Raw genomic sequence first — 6,000 nt, forward strand, 5'->3', positions numbered from 1 at the left:
AGACTTGTTAGGATGTTAACATTACTTAAAATTACTCTACTTTTGGTGAATTGGCAATTTGTCACCTTTTAAGTGAACTTTTTAGGTTGAAACTACTCAAACTTTGAGTTTTAGGTACTTGTTTGCTTTTGAGTAGTTTCCTATCTTCACTTGACTAATTTAGACTTATTAGGATATTAACATTAGTTAAAATTAGTCTACTTTAGGTGAATTGCAAATTTCTCACCTTTTTAGTAGACTTTTTTAGGTTCTAACTACTCAAAATTTCAGTTTTAGGTACTTGTTTGCTTTTGAGTAGTTTCCTAGTGTCATTTCATTACTTTAGCCTTGTTAGAATATTAACATTAGTTATTCTTAGTCTACTTTAGATGAATTGCCATTTTCTCACCCTTTTAGTACACTTTTTTGGGTTCTAACTACTCAAACTTTGAGTTTTAGGTAGTTTATTGCTTTTGAGTAGTTTTCTAACTTCATTTCACAACTTTAGACTTGTTAGGATGTGTAGAATACACATTCTTAGGTTACTATAGGTGAATTCCTAATTTCTCACCTATTTAGTACACTTTTTAGGTTTTAAGTAGCCAAATTTTGATATTTAGCTACTTGATACAATTTGACATCTTTCTTAGCTTCATTTGACTACTTTACTCTTGTTAGGATAAGAACATTGCACATTCTTAGGTTACTTTAGTGCAATTTGCAACTTTTGACCTTTCTAGTGCATCTTTCCGGTTTTCATAAGCAGATTTTGATTTCTTTCCTATTTTCATTAGTTACCATAGTTTTCAATAGTCTTGTACCATTTAAAACAAGTTTAGATAGTTACATTACAGCTTCATCTGTTAGTTTAGAGAATTTTTCATGATTTGAGATTTCTAGCATAGTTTTAGGTTCTCAATAGTCAATTTTTGAGTTTTTGTAGAGAGGTAGGTTTTAGGTTGTTTCTTAACTTGCTTTTAACATTTAAAACTTGTTTACAAAGCTGCAATGCATTTTACTACACTGCAATTAGTGTAGTCCTCATTTCTATACTAGTTTGAGTGTACTTTTAGGCTTTCTTTAGTGAGTTTTAGAATCTCTTAGAATTAGTGACTTTTGAAGTGCTCTTAGTTTTCTTTAGACATTTAAGACTTTATTAAGAAGTTTCTTTACAAGTTTGTTTCTATTTTAGTTTAGTTCTTACTTTTACCTTGTTTAGCCTAGTTTTAGAGTGCTTTGGTAGGTTTTGAGTATTGAAATTTTGAGTTTCTTGAAGATTTTAATTTTTAAGTTGATTTATAGCTTTCTTTAGTCATTCAAAATTTGTTTAAATGGATTTTACCTCTGTTTTTGAATGATTTTTATAGATTTGTTTTTGAATTGATCTTAATAGTAGTTAAGTATCTCAAAATAAACTTTCATTCTCTTATTAAATAGTCCAAACAAATTAACAAATAACTTTAACCCCATTACCCAAATATGATACATTCATGCATCAGTATTTAACATTCATACATATTAACTTAGTCCTCAAAACCACATGCTCATGACCATATTACAAAAACTTCTCTGCATCTTTATTTCCTAAATATCCCTTGCAACTACAACATTTGCACTACTTGGTTACATTTAATCTTATCAGCACAATAACTAAGAGTATAACTAAATTCAATAATCACCAGCCATCATACAATATTCTAAACTCAAAAGATACAAATTTGATTTTTAGTTTCGTCTAACTCAAACCAGATTTCATCCATTACGTTTAATCCAAACAAGGAATTAATAGCTCTCCATACCTGGAAAATGTGTTCGCCCTCTCCGCAAAATGTTTCCTCCAAACTCCGTAACCTCACCCGTCTCGCACTCAATCCGAAATGCTTCCTAGCTTGCACTCGCACCTTTCTTTACTCTTTAGTTTCTACAATCACTTGCATTAGTCTATTTCTAACCCTCTCTTCATGATTCAACTCCAATAGAGCCTCCCAACCCACCACGTTGCGATATACAGCCCAAAACCACACTGGCAGCTGGGACAGGGATGACTGCAAATCACTCCTCCAAGGTTTCGTGCTTAGGATTGATGCAAAGGACAAGGGTTTTGTGGGCGAAGGGTTTCGAGCAAAGGGGAAAGGGGGTTTTCGTGGCCAGCTTCAAGAGGAGACGAAGATTACTACTTTGGTGCGAAATGAATTCGAGAATGGGAATATCCTATTTTTGCCCTAATTAATCGAACATATTACCGACGGCTCACAAGCCTTCGAAAACGTTCACAAGCCTTCGGAAAACGTTATTTACCGACGGTCTAAAAGCCTTCGATAATAAGCCTTCGGTAATTAACGCATTTCTTGTAGTGAACGACGCTATCTGGTGTCAGGCGTTTTCGTTGTCTTTAAAAGACAAATCACTAGAATGGTTTAACTCTCTACCCCCCAATTACATAGAGAATTTCGCCGGCCTAAAACGACTGTTTAACCGGCAGTTCGCGACCAACAACACGCAGGACCTGAACGTGTTCGAGTTGGTCACCCTAAAGCAGGGTAAGGAAGAAACGCTGAGAGCGTTTATGGACTGATACCAGAAGACCGTCCGGCGAGTGAAGGCATTGAGTCCGGATCTCGCCCTCCACTACATCCTCCTCACGCTCAAGCCCGGACCGTTTAAAGATAGCGTCTGCCGACGGGCTCCGAAGACTATGGAAGAGTTGAGGGAGCGTGCGACGGACGAGATCAGGGTAGAAGAAATGAAATTATCTTATAAGAAGAAGAGCCAGAAGCTTAGGGGGGAGAGGGCGAACGGAGGAAAGCCCGACAGTTCGCAGGAAAACCGGGCGGTCACAAGTAGAAGGAACCATGACGAGGACCCCGTTTTCAGCAGTATACTCCCTCGAACGCCCCTAGGGAGAAGATCCTCCAGAAGGCACTAAGCGCATATTTGCTCCTCGAACCTGTAAAACGGCCTACTCCATCAGGAGCAGACGGGAGCAAACACTGCGCCTACCACAAGAATATGGGTCACACCACCGAGGAGTGTGTGACCCTAAAGGACAAAATTGAAGAGTTGATCCGGGCAGGGCAACTCAAAAAGTACTTTCGAGTTGATCGTCCCAGGCACCTACGGAACGATCAGCCCCCCGGCAAGCTTACAGACCAGACAAGTCTAGAAATGATCGGGTCGAATGCTCACGCTCAGAGCAGCGACGGAGCAGGAGCCGCGAACGTCCCCTGCGAGGGCACATTAATACCATGTCGGGAGGCTTCACCGGGGGAGGATTGTCTTCGTCCGCGCAGAAACGACATGTTCGGGCTTTACAGTCCGTTCATCCGGTGGACAAACCTCGTCGCACGATGCCGCCCATCACATTATCGGACGAAGACTTCCACGCGCCCGATCCCGACCAGGATGATCCTATGGTGATAACGGTTGAGATCGCCTGCTACGGTGTTAGCAAGGTCTTGGTGGATCAGGGGAGTTCAGTAAATATCCTCTATTGGAAAACTTTCCAGTAGATGTATATATCGGAGGATCTCATTGTCCCTTGTAACGGCCAAATAGTAGGCTTCGCGGGAGAGAGGGTAGACACCCGAGGCTACGTGAAGTTAAAGACAAGGCTGGGGACCGGGCGGTCCAACGAGGAGAAGAGGGTCCGGTATTTGCTGGTTGAAGCCAATACTTCGTACAACGTGTTGCTTGGCCGACCATGCCTAAACGCTTTTGGGGAAATCGTGTCCACACCCCACCACACAATGAAGTATCCCTCTGAAAAGGGAACCATATGCATTGTCCGAGCATATCAGAAGACGACACAGGAATGTTATGCCGCCGATCTGAAGCTTTACACCCGACAAGGGAAGCGGAGGGCGACCGGCTCTGAAGTGGCCATGGCCGACCCGAGGACGAACACAGAAGACCGACTGGAACCTATGGGAGAGACCCAACCAATCCTAATAGGGAAGGATTCCTCCCAGACGACTACCATGGCATGGGGCTTGGAGCCTAGAGTAGAGGAAGAACTTTGGTCGCTCTTGTGGAAGAACAGAGATCTGTTCGCGTGGACGATGACCGACATGCCAGGGATCCACCCCTTGGTTATGTCCCATAAGTTGGCACTGTTTAAGGAGGCCCTTCCGGTGGCACAAAAGAAGCGGCGGATGGGTGAGGAGAAGAGGAAAGCTGTTGAGGAGGAGGTAGGGAAGCTGAAGGAGGCAGGCTTTGTCAGAGAAGTCACCTACACCACTTGGCTAGCCAACGTGGTAATGGTCAAAAAGGCTAGTGGGAAGTGGTGCATGTGCACGGACTACACCGATTTGAACAAGGCCTGCCCAAAAGACTCTCACCCCCTGCCGAGCATAGACGCATTGGTGGACAGTGCCTCCGGACATCGGATGTTGAGCTTCCTGGACCCTTTTTCTGGGTATAATCAGATACCGATGTACGAACCTGACCAGGAGAAGACGACCTTCATCATTGAAAGGGCAAACTTCTGTTACAAGGTAATGCCCTTCGGTTTGAAATATGTTGGGGCCACCTATCAGCGATTGATGGACCGGATCTTTAGGAAACATATCGGCATATGCATGGACGTTTACGTGGACGACATGGGCGTCCGTTCGGCGGACGGAGTTGGCCACGTGAGGGACTTGGAGGAAGTTTTTCACCAAGTTAGGAAGTTCGGGATGCGCCTGAACCCAACCAAGTGCACATTCGGGGTGGCAGCCGAAAAATTCCTGGACTTCATGCTTACGTCCAGAGGGATTGAGGCTAATCCCGACAAGTGTGAGGTAGTACTGCATATGCAAAGCCTAGCCACCCTTAAAGAAGTACAAAGGCTCGTCGGTCAGCTTACAGCGTTGTCGCGGTTCATCCCAAAATTGGCTGAGAGTCAAACCCGTCCTGCAGAAAATGAAGAAGGGAGTCGGCTCCGAATGGGACGCAGAGTGCGAACAAGCCTTTCAGGATGTCAAGACCATCCTGCTTAACCCGCCCGTAATGAACCGCCCTGTGCCGGAAGAAGATCTACATGTCTTCCTGGGAGTATCGGAGTCGGCCATCAACGCCGTGTAAACACAGGAACGGTCCCAACCAAGGTTTCACTAATCCCAAGCCCATAGCGAAAACTATAAATACAGATCCAGGGTGAGTGGTAGATAGGTTACATTTACTGCACATTTATTACTGCTCGATAAAAAAACGCCATTGCTCTCAACTGACTTTGGCATCGAATAATCTTTCGCAGGTCTCCCACCCGCGCATCGAGGAGGAAATTGAGGAACAAATACGGAGGACCAAACATACAGAATACGAGCAGAGAAGGACGTGAAGACATTGAACAACACAGCCCTTCACATCCGAAACACTATTTTTTTTTTGTATATGTTATATATATATATATATATGTGTGTGATAACTTCAGATAAATATTCATTTTCATAAAAGAATATGTTAAAATATTATTTTTTTATACGAACCTAATTTTCACCCATTAATTTCAAGATTTAATGTCCTTTTTTATTTTGTAATATGGGAGAAATTTAAACTGTAATTTTACGATTTTAGTCTACGTAATAGGAACAATCAAATCATTATAATTAAGGATAGGTGTGATAAACGGTGTATTGATATATAGTGAAATTTAAGACACAAGAACAAAATATAATTAAAAAAATTATATATTTTTTTTAGTTGACGTGAAAAGAAAAAGTCTAAGTACTAACAAAATAACATATCAGTTTTTCGTTTAAATTATAAGAAAATGTATTGTTATCTTTCGAATTATTTGACTATTGTGTAAAGTTTCAACAATAAACTTGACTAAATAATACTCTCAAGCAATATTGAAATTGAATTTTCAAAACTATTAAAAGCATGCATACATATAACTCAGGAATAAAGAAAGTCGAAATTATAGAATTCAATCAGAAGGAATGTCTTAACCATTAAAATTTAAAATAAGAACCAAGGTAAGATTCATTAATTTAATAATAGAGAAAAGAGAATAAGTACCTGAAGTGAATGACGCTT

Source organism: Vigna umbellata, chromosome 9 (assembly GCF_029865625.1).
Source record: "Vigna umbellata cultivar VRB3 chromosome 9, Vumbellata_1.0, whole genome shotgun sequence".
In the NCBI taxonomy this organism is placed as follows: Eukaryota; Viridiplantae; Streptophyta; class Magnoliopsida; order Fabales; family Fabaceae; genus Vigna; species Vigna umbellata.